Genomic DNA, 10152 nt, shown 5'->3' with positions numbered 1-10152 from the left:
GGCGGCCCCAGCCATCCCTCAGCAGTAGCAGCTCTCTGAAGCCATCTGCGATGCTCAAACGCAGAGATCCCCAAGATGTGCCGAGCCCTCCCAGCCCTTTGTAATTAGCAGCGCAGGCCACTTTCTGTAAGGGGTTAAGAAAGCTCCTAAAGCCATTTGCAACGCTGGGCTTCAGAGCCCCAATCCCCCCCAACCCTCCTGCCCCCTCCTTCCCCTGCCTGGGACTGAAACTCGCTTTTTTGGGTGCACACGCAGTCCTGAAGTATCGAGGTCTCGGAGATTAAAAGGCACCATTAGGGGAGTCAAACATAAATTCTCCTTTTATTAAGCAGAGTAAATGTCATCAGTGAAAAAAAGCAGAGGAGGATGGAGAGAAGAGGAGGATTTCATTCCAACTTCCCTTTACTTTCATTCCCACTCCCAACCCTGGCTCCGTGCAGTTGTTTATTTAAAAGTCCAGTAGGGAAAGCTCATATCTTACCTGCTTTCTGTAGGGATTTTCTGCACCATTACCATAATGAACGGCATAGACAGTGTCAGCGGGGTCTGGCTGGGGGCTGGCTGCTGAAAGCTTGGGTCGCTGGCTCGGTATGGACTGGCACGGCCAAGAGGACCTGCGAAGGGACCGGTGCTGGGAGCAGGAGGGTGAGTCTCTGCCCCCCCGTGCCCACGGTGCCCACCCATGCCATCCCTCAGCGGGATGCCACGTCACCCCAAGCCGCCCCCCGCCAGGTCCTGGGGCTGCAGGCCTCGATCAAAGCTCTTTACTGAGTTATTTAAACATCTCCAGCTCCACAGCAGCATCGCCAGGAGCTGGAGCAGTGGCTTAGACCGGGGCTGGCAGCAGGGCAAGAGGAGGATCCTCTGCGGCTCCTGGCTGCTTTGCTGCATCCCAAACATTTCCAGGCAGGCAGGCAGCTCCTGGACCCGCTGCCCACGGCAGGCAGATGAAAGCCACCAGGTAAAGGCTGCGGTGGCCATATTCCTCCTGGCTTCCAGGGATGGCCGGTCAGGCTCTCTCACCCGGACAAGTCCTGCCTGGCCACGCTGCCATGGGACGGTGGGTGATGGGGAGAGCAGTGGGTCAGCCCCACAGGGATGCAGGTATGGCTCCAGCTCCACTGCATCGTCGGCATCCCAGGGCTGGGGCTTCAGGGAAGAGCTTTGGTTCAAAGGCCAAACCCCCACCAGGTGAGCTGAAAAGTTTCCCTTAACTTGATGAGACAGGACCAAATTTGTGTCACATACTCGCCTCACCTAATTACCCCAGTGCGGCGGCTTTCCGCAGACCCTGGAGCCAGCACAGGGCTTGGAGATCCTCGCAGGCATGACATGCCCAGACGGGACAGTTGTGCAGCTCCTCACGCTCCCATGGTCCCATCCGTACCCCTCCAGAGAGACAGGGAGCTGGGACATCGACACACGTCGTGACAGCAGACGGCTGCCCGAGAGCAGCAGAAGCACCGGAGCACCCGGCATTGGTGTCACCCAGCGTTTGTCAAGGCACAAAACTGGGAGCCTGAGAGCTCATGGGAAATGTTTTTCCTCCTTTCAGGTTTAATTCTGCTGTCAAGCACTTGTCTGAGATGGTTTTATTCACACGCGGCAGCGGAGAAATGGCTGAACAAAAGGGCTGCCTTTTTTTATATACTTCCTGTTATCTTTGTAGTCTCAGGAATGTGGCTGAATTTAATGGATGCATTACCCGGCCGTGTGCGTGTGCGAGGCTGCGTGAGCGGGAAGGGGAGAGGGACGCTCGCCCGAGGAACGCAGCGCGCGGCGGTAACCACTTACTGCTTCAGGTGAAGTGTTTCCTTAAGTGGGCTTCACAATATGGGGGGAGCACTCAGGAGGCATCTTAAACAAATAACCGCCGCGCACAGTAAATCTGCTGGAGAGCGGGTTCACTCCGCTCCAGGTGCTTCTTCCAAAAGAGATTTTCGTCCTCCTGCATTTAACGCCGGTGCCCTGTGGTTTGGGAGAGGCAGGTTTGTTCAAGCACCGAGCCGGCTGATCGCTGCGTTCCCCTGGGATTGACTTCAGGGGTGGTTGTGCTGAGCCTGGGCTCCTCGCAGCCAGCTCACCTGGACCCTGCCAGGTGCCACCCAGCCTGGGCACAACGTGGCCAAGCATCTCCATGGCGTGCAAATCCTTCAGGTTTTAACCACAGCCTTTACTGAGTTAGCCCCACGCCAGGGTGAGACCCCCCCCCCGGCCCTTCTTGGAAGGAGGCACATATCTCGGTTTATCCTTTAATGAGCCACAGCCGTGAGGTGGGCAGAGTCCAGCGCCTTCTCATCCCCGCTTGGTCTCCTGCCCTCCGGTCAGGACCTGAACTTCAGCTCCTCACCCCTGCACAGCACCGATTGCCATTTGTGCTCCCCAAGCTGGGTGTCTGGCAGGCTGCACTGCATGGGGCTGCTCAGCACTGGCCAAAACCCCTTCGAGTTTGTAGCTTTTCCCTAGAAATCCTTCCTTAGGAAATGTAGTATGAGCCCAGAGACTAATCCTCTGGCTGCCATCATCAGGACATCTTCATTGCACTTAGCCTTCTCTGTTTCATGCCCCAGCCTCTTGCTCCAGCCCCAAGTTCAAGGTTCTTTAGACCTGCTCCTGGGAGCAGCGGCTGGTGCACAAAGCCGGGGGGGCTGCTGGTGCCCCTCCAGCCCTCCCTGAGACATCTCTCCATCCCCTGACCAGCTCCTTCCTCTCTGTACCAGTTCCTGGAGGTAGAGTCAACTTCACTGTATGATTAATTCTTGCGAGACAGCTGCTAACATCATGGGGATGGTCCCACTATGCTCTTCTAGACCATCCCAGCAGCAGAAACCAGACCCACCGGCACCCTACGACCTGTCCACATCTGCTGATGCCCATCCCCATTGGCATCCCCATTGGCTGATGCCCATCTGCTCATCCCCATTGGCATCTAACCATTCGCCCAGTACTCAAAATAACAAATCAGTGTAAAATTTGCCTCCCTCTTCCTTCACCACCATCTGGAAGAGCACAAAAACCAACCCCAAGCCGGTGTTGCGGTTTAAGTAGTTGCAGAGCATGTGCTCGAGAGGGTCCATCTCCGCGAGCATCTGCGTGGATAGGGGAACCAGCACCGTGGGTGGCTTATGAAGATGATTGCTATCAAAATTCCTTCCGAGAGAGACGATGGGTCCAACCCCAAAACAAAAACAAAGGAAAATGGAAGATTTTGTCCTTTGAGTTTACTAATTTTTTTTAAAACCAGCATCATATTCAGAACGTCTCACCACAGAGAGGGGCTGGGCGTGTGCCATGGTGACAGGCACATCACAGGGGGGATGGATGGGCTGAGCGGGCACAGGCTCTGCCCCATCACATCGGCCCCCTGGCCCCGTCAGCTCCTGCCGAGGCCCCGTGGGAGCCTTGCCCAGCACTTCGAAGCATGCAATAAATAAATAGATAAATCATGCAGCATGGAGGATGACCTCTCCCCTGACCTCTGCGTAAATCACCTTATTCCCTGTATCATGACATCTGATCACTCCTACTGTGGTCTGCACTCCAGAAGCGATGCAGCCAGCACCTTCCAGGTCTCCATCACCCAACCCGGCTGTCGGGCTGGCGGAGGCTCCGGAATAACCACACTTACGGCATCCCTCCGCCTGTCAGCCAGGTCAGGGAGAGCGGGCTGCGGTCATCTCTCCTCCTGACTCCTCTCCATCAGGAGAGGAAAGGCGATTGTCTCCCATGCTGCAAGCCATGCAAGCGTCATGTCCCCCAGCGTGGGGTTGAACTGCACCGTGCGGCTGCTCACCACGGCAGGATGCGGTCCAAGGGACTGCAGCAAGTTTGTCCTTAGTCCTACAGCCCGGGGTAGCAAGGGCTCCTTTGTGCATCTTTGCCCTTGCCCTATTGAATTCCCCCAGCGCTCAGCCCCTCTCCCTTCTGTCCCCCCCCACCCCCCGCCGCCCCATCACTCTCTCACACACGTACAGCTTCCTTCTGTTATCTTTGTCAGCAAAGAGAACCTGATCCAGTCCATTAGCTCAGCCCTGCTCCCCCCATGTCCCCCCACTGACAGGGAACATGACACTGCACCGCCAAGCGCAGATGCAAGCTCTCCGTCCTGACAAACATGTGTTGAGAAAGCATTTTTGACCAAGTTCCATATCCAGGGCTAGTGTCAGACAGCGGAGGTGGAATGAAAGGACCTCTTGGCTGGAGACGCTTGGAGATAAGCAGCAACAGGAAGCCTGCAAGCGAAAAAAGATGCTAGCCCCAGAAATTTTAGAGGGGAGAGCAGCGACACAAAATAATTGCTGAAAGAATGCAGCTTGATTGCAGACAGCAGGGAGAGTCTCAAATCCTGCACGGAATGAAAGACCGGGATGATAGCTTAAGGGGAAGAAAAGTTATCAGGCTAGCAGGAGTGATTTATTCAATGGAGGGGATTAAGAGTCCAAAAGTTAATGTACGTAATGTAAAACAGGATGGCCGAGGACTGCAGGAAGGGGGATGCAGGCGGGAGAGGTGCACGTGGCGCCCGGCTGCAGCGCCGGAGGTGTCAGGGTGCTGTTGGCTGCGCTGAGCTCTCCGTCCTCAGCACCCATCGCCGGGAGTTCTGCATCCCTCCTGTGGGCAGGCTGTGGATGGGGAACAAGCCAACCTGGAGGGAAGTAGTCAGGTATGAAACATCTCTTGTAGTCAGGATCTGTAGGTCTGGGAGCTCACCGATGCCTGCAGGAATTTGGCTACTGGGCAGCTTTCATAGAGTCATAGAATGGTTTGGGTTGGAAGGGACCTTTAAAAGTCATCTTCTCCAACCCCCCTGCAATGAGCAGGGACATCTTCAACTAGATCAAGTTGCTCAGAGCCCTGTCTAGCCTTGGATGTTTCCAGGGATGGGACATCTACCACCCCTCTGGGCAACCTGCACCGGTATTTCACCACACTCATCACCCCTTTGAGGGCAAGGATTTTGGTGGGCTGGTGGCTCCATGGGGAGACACCCCCAAGCTGGGGGTCACAGCTGAGGCACCACCACGGCCCGTGTGTTGCTATGTCTGGTGAAGGCCAGACAGTTTCACCCTTCTCTTCCACGTTCAGGTGGAAACCCAGAGGTACCAGAGGATGCTCCTTCCCCGGGGTCACTCTAAGAGGCCATGATATGGGATCAGGGTTGCAGAGGTGTCACAACCCACACAGCAAAAGGACTCTTCCCCAGACAGGAACATCAAATGCCCCCCGTGCTCTGCTCTGCTCCTTCATCTCTCCGCAGACTGTCAGCCATGGGCCAAATCCTCTGCCGGCTCAGCCCACTAGAGCCGGTGGAGCGCTGCCAGCGGCGCGGGCCAGCGTCCCCCCATTGTTCATTTAGTCCTTCCTCTATTCATCCCTCCTCTCCTCCCAGGTGCCTCGCCAGAGAGGGAGGGAATCCTGTCAATCGCTAACAAAAATACTGTGCAAATCATATTAAAATAAAAGGCTCTTGTAATTTTTAGTGTTTATTGAAGTGGTTTCTCTTTATTTCTTTTTCTTTTGGCTCCTTGAACGTTTTGGAGCAAAGCTGCCAAAAATGAAATGTTTGACCGGCCTCAGTGACGCTTCTGTTGGCCTCTTTCCCTTCCTTTCTCTCTCCCTCCGTTTCAAAGTCTCCTGCTCACGCTACGCTGCTTTCACGTCACCTCCTGCTCATCCTCCTTCCGCAGCCTCCCCGTCCCTCCCGTGTCCTCTTGTCTTCTGTCGTGCCCCATCGCTCCCTGGTGCAGCCCCCGAGCAGCACCTGCACACGGGGACACTTTTTGATGCACAGAATTACCCTTTGGCTACTTTTCCCACGCAATCCCACTTCTCCTGATGATACCTTCTTTAAAGTGCCGCTGGTTTCTCCTGCTCCTCCAGTCTGGCATGGAGGCTGCTGGAGGCAGGGGCTGAGAGCCCACTGCAAGGGCAAAGGGGAGGACCTACTGCAGGGAGGATGAGAAGATGCCCCACGCTTGGCTATGCCTCTAGAGAAAGAAGTGAGCAGTGGAGACCAAGCAGCTGTGGTTTCCACCAGTGATGAGGGGACAGGTTGTCAGAAGCTCAAGTTCATCATGAGAAAATGAGTGGTAAGGGTCAGCAAAGGCAGCAACTGTGGAGAAAAAGCCGCATCCTTCTGCCTGAGGGACGTGTAATGGCATCACCGGGGCACAGCCACACTGTTGCCGTGGTCACCTGGATGGGGCATCAACGCCAGCAGTGCTAATGGGAGCGAGAGTCCCCTCGTTCCTCCACAGTCCCCTCTTCCAGCACGTGCCCACTGCTCGGTGAGCTCTTACGGACAACGTCATTGTTATCTTGCTCTATCCTGGAGCAATTTTCATCAGGAGATTTCAGCAGATGCTGAACCAATATCTTTGTGCCCATCTTACAGATGAGGAAACTGAGGCTTGGCTAAAGCAATGCACCCAAAGCCATTTCTCCCCACTCTCCATCCAGCTTCTGCCCCACGGCCACCTTGGTAGGACACCAGCCAGGTGCATATTGGTTTGACCTTGTCCCTGGGCCACAGGCACCCTTGCACAACACACGCCACTGCGTGTCGCGTTGCCCAGCCTGGCTCGTTCCCACTTTATTGTCAGCGTGTGATAGATGCGCACACACCCGTCTGCTTCCCTGGAATGAATGCTGAGTGCTAGGGCTGCTGGCATATTTAATCCGCTAATGGTATTAACTCCCTATTAAATTAAATAGTGCAAATATGTTGCCGGTTGGGTTTGGGGAGGAGGGGGTTGTGCCTCTCCCTCCCCCACATTTTTATCCTGGTAAAGACACTGAAGCATTTGTTAGCGGGGGTGGTGGTGGTGGGGGAACACAAAGAATTGCAGCATTTATGCAGATATAAAAAATAAATAATGGCAGATTATTTTTCAAAAAAACGCCAAAGAAAACTCCCCTTTTTCTTGCAAACAAGCTGCCTTCTCTCTGGGAAGCGGCCCTCCGTCGCCCGGCCCCGGCGTGCTGGGAAGACAAAAGCCTTTCTGGTTTCTCGACAGGGCAGCGGCGGCCGGGGGGAACCGGGGGGGAAACGCCGGGAGCTCGGCGAGGCCTCTCGGCAGCAGCCCGCCGTGCGCTGCCCAAGCCCAGCTCACATTTCAAAGCTGTTGTTTTTTAAATTGGATGTCCTTTTTTTTGTTTTTTTTTTTTTTTAATTTTTTTTTGTTGGTGGTGGTGCATATATGTATTCAAAGCGAAGTTATGATAAAAATCCGACACAGAGCTGAAAGCGAGGGGTTGAGTTGCATTTTGGCACAGACGGGGCTCATCCCTTCTGTGGGAGGCTCCTTGCCAGAAGACATCTTGGAGTGGAAGGAATTTGAGAAATCAGGGGGTTTGGCATATTATTGGGCTTTATTTGTCCCATTGAGGGAGGTGAGAGGAAGCGTGAAGGCTTTGAGGGTAAAAAAATCTGGTCTGGGATTTACCTGCGACTGAGGCAGGTGAAAAGTGTTGGATGATGGATTCTTCCCGGTGAATGAAGAGACAAAGGGGAGTCTCTTCCCTGTCTGACACTTCGGTGGTAGCATATTTTCAAGCAGGGAAGGTGAGGTAAAAAATCTGGTCTGGATCGGTGTGCCTGTGTCTCCTCAGATGGACTCTGCGGTGCCATTTAAGATAAAGGCGATTCGCAACAAGCACCTACAGAAGGCACACGGTGGGAAACCTCTCCCTCTTGCTGGAGCTGTTTGCTGGAGGTACCAGCTCGCACTAGGTCATCGTCTACACCTGACTCACTGCCTGGGAGAGGATTTTGTCCTCTTCTTTGTTGCCTTATTCTCCATTTTCGTCGCTTACTGCTCAAAACCAGCATGAGCTGAATGCTTCCAAAACTTCTCCCTGGGACAAACTTCTCCCTTCTGTGTCCAGTTCTGGGCTCCCCGGTTCAAGAAGGACAGGGAACTGCTGGAGAGGGGACAGCAAAGGGCTACCAAGATGCTGAGGGGACTGGAACACCTCTCTTATGAAGAAAGGCTGAGGGACTTGGGTCTCTTCAGTCTGCAAAAAAGACGGCTGAGGGGGGATCTTATCAATGCTTATAAATACTGAAAGGGTGGGTGTCAGGAGGATGGGGCCAGGCTCTTTTCAGTGGTGCCCAGTGACAGGACAAGAGGTAACGGGCACAAACTTGACCATAGGAAGTTCCATCTCAACACGAGGAGGAACTTCTTTCCTTTGAGGGTGGCAGAGCCCTGGCCCAGGCTGCCCAGAGAGGTGGTGGAGTCTCCGTCTCTGGAGACATTCCAAACCCGCCTGGAGGCGTTCCTGTGCCACCTGCTCTGGGTGACCCTGCTCTGGCAGGGGGTTGGACTGGTGATCTCCAGAGGTCCCTTCCAACCCCTGCCATTCTGTGATTCTGTGATTCTCCCCTGCCATCCCAGGAGATGGTCTGGTGAGCCCACGTTCAAACCCTGATTCTTCTGAGTTTCTAGGAAATGGCTATGGAGAGCTGAATTTGAATTCAAGCGCGTGTGCCTGCATCACTCAGCCAGCTAGGAAGGAGAGGTATACTGTGTTCCTCGGCTGTCTGATTAAAATTAACCAATCCTAATCAGATTTTCAAATACTGGACATTTAGAGGAAGTATGGATAAAGGCATAGTGATGATTTGTTAATATTGTTCAGAGACCCATAGCCCCTAATTAATGTATTCATGAAAACCACACACAATGCTGGTTGCAGATGGAAAAACAGGTGGAACACGGCGATTTCATTATTTATGAATTTCTGGTCACAGTCTCCCCAAAGCACCGATGTCTCTGCCATCCATGCCTGGCTCCGCTCCGTTTGCCCATCAGCGGTGTGAGACGAAGGGCTGTTAGGACAGGCTGGTGCTCCTCACCTTGTCCAGCCTTGGGGTCCCTGGCACTTGGGGGTCCCTGGCGGGTGAGGACCTGGCTGTCCTGACTCTCCCTGAAATCCCACATCCCCAAACCCCAGATTAGCTCCATAAGAACAGCAGAGCCTCCCTGACAAACGCAAGAGCAGCTCCGACTTCTTTAGGGCTCCAGGGCTCATTACCTGCTCCCACCCCAGGGAAAAGAGTGGAAATGTAAGACTAAGTGCAACTTGTACTGTTGCTTCATTGAATGGGACATAAATGGCAGTTCTGGAAACAGAAAAGAGTGAGTGTGAAGTCACCTGCCCATGAAATGGGGGCACACCGATGGGGTTGTCCCTGTGGAGCGCAGGCGTGTGGTGTTTGGGTACGGCAGGGGTGCCAGATGGTGAGCATCTCAAAGAATCTCTTCTGTGATCCTGAAGTGACTCAGGGGGATGCCGTATTTCCGAGGAAGATCCTGAGGGTCTCAGGCCTGGGGTGCAGGAGGGGCAGGTGATCCCTCAGTCCCTCTGGCTGTCACCTTTATCCCATGTCAGATGCAAGCGCCTGGGGAGAGGCCACCAGAAAACTCTCTCCAAAGTCCTTCTGTTACAGGAGAACCAAATGCAGCTTCCAAGGGCCCAGGGGAAGGTCAGAAAAGTGCATCACAGCTGCAGCTTTTTCTCAATAACGTTTCCCTGAGGATTTTGCTCATAGTTCTTTGCTAAGACGGTGGCTTGCACCAAGCACATGATAACAGCAGATCTGAATTGCTGGTTGGCACAGCAGTGGCACTAAGATCTGTAATTCGGTTATCCCTGGGTGTCCAGGCTACCGAAGTTCAATGGGAAAACCACCACCAAGCCTGGCCAAAGACCTTCCATACCCCAGCAAACTGCCTGTGGGACAAACGCTTCCGCTTCCCTGCAGACGTGAAGGTCATCATTGTGTGAGCTGAAATACACAGAATCCACCTCATCAGGTCTGAAACGAGTGAAGATGAACAAGGAAGGAGATCCCAGGCACTTCCCTGGTTGGCCGGTCCTAGTGATTGTCCTTCATCATGAGTGTTCCTTCCTTTTTTGTTCCTATTATCATGTTTATTCCTTCCTTTTTGTGCACTTTATCATGTGCATTCCTCCCCTTTTTGTAGAGGAAAAGGCTTGAGGAGCGGTGCCCTCTCAGCCAGGCTGTGTGGGGCAGCTTGGCAAGGGGAGGGAGGCACAGAGAAAGGCCGGTGTTTTGGGAGAGCACCCTCAGCACCGTTTCTGGCGAGTGGTGGGGAAGGAAGGGTGGGAAGGAGATTTTTTTTT

At 53.9% G+C, this 10152-nt stretch overlaps 1 long non-coding RNA gene across 1 annotated transcript; it reads right to left on the bottom strand.

Moving 5' to 3' along the window:
* Positions 1 to 374: 374 nt before the first annotated feature.
* On the bottom strand, positions 375 to 2202 carry LOC134521069 (uncharacterized). Its single transcript, XR_010072611.1, has 3 exons — positions 2085 to 2202; positions 1795 to 1968; positions 375 to 614 (listed from the first exon to the last, which is right to left on the bottom strand). It is a non-coding gene; the product is annotated as an uncharacterized LOC134521069 (long non-coding RNA).
* Between the last annotated feature and the right edge of the window lie 7950 nt (positions 2203 to 10152).

This window comes from Chroicocephalus ridibundus, chromosome 9, assembly GCF_963924245.1.
Source record: "Chroicocephalus ridibundus chromosome 9, bChrRid1.1, whole genome shotgun sequence".
Lineage (NCBI taxonomy): Eukaryota > Metazoa > Chordata > Aves > Charadriiformes > Laridae > Chroicocephalus > Chroicocephalus ridibundus.
This window is presented reverse-complemented; position numbering and strand designations above follow the sequence as displayed.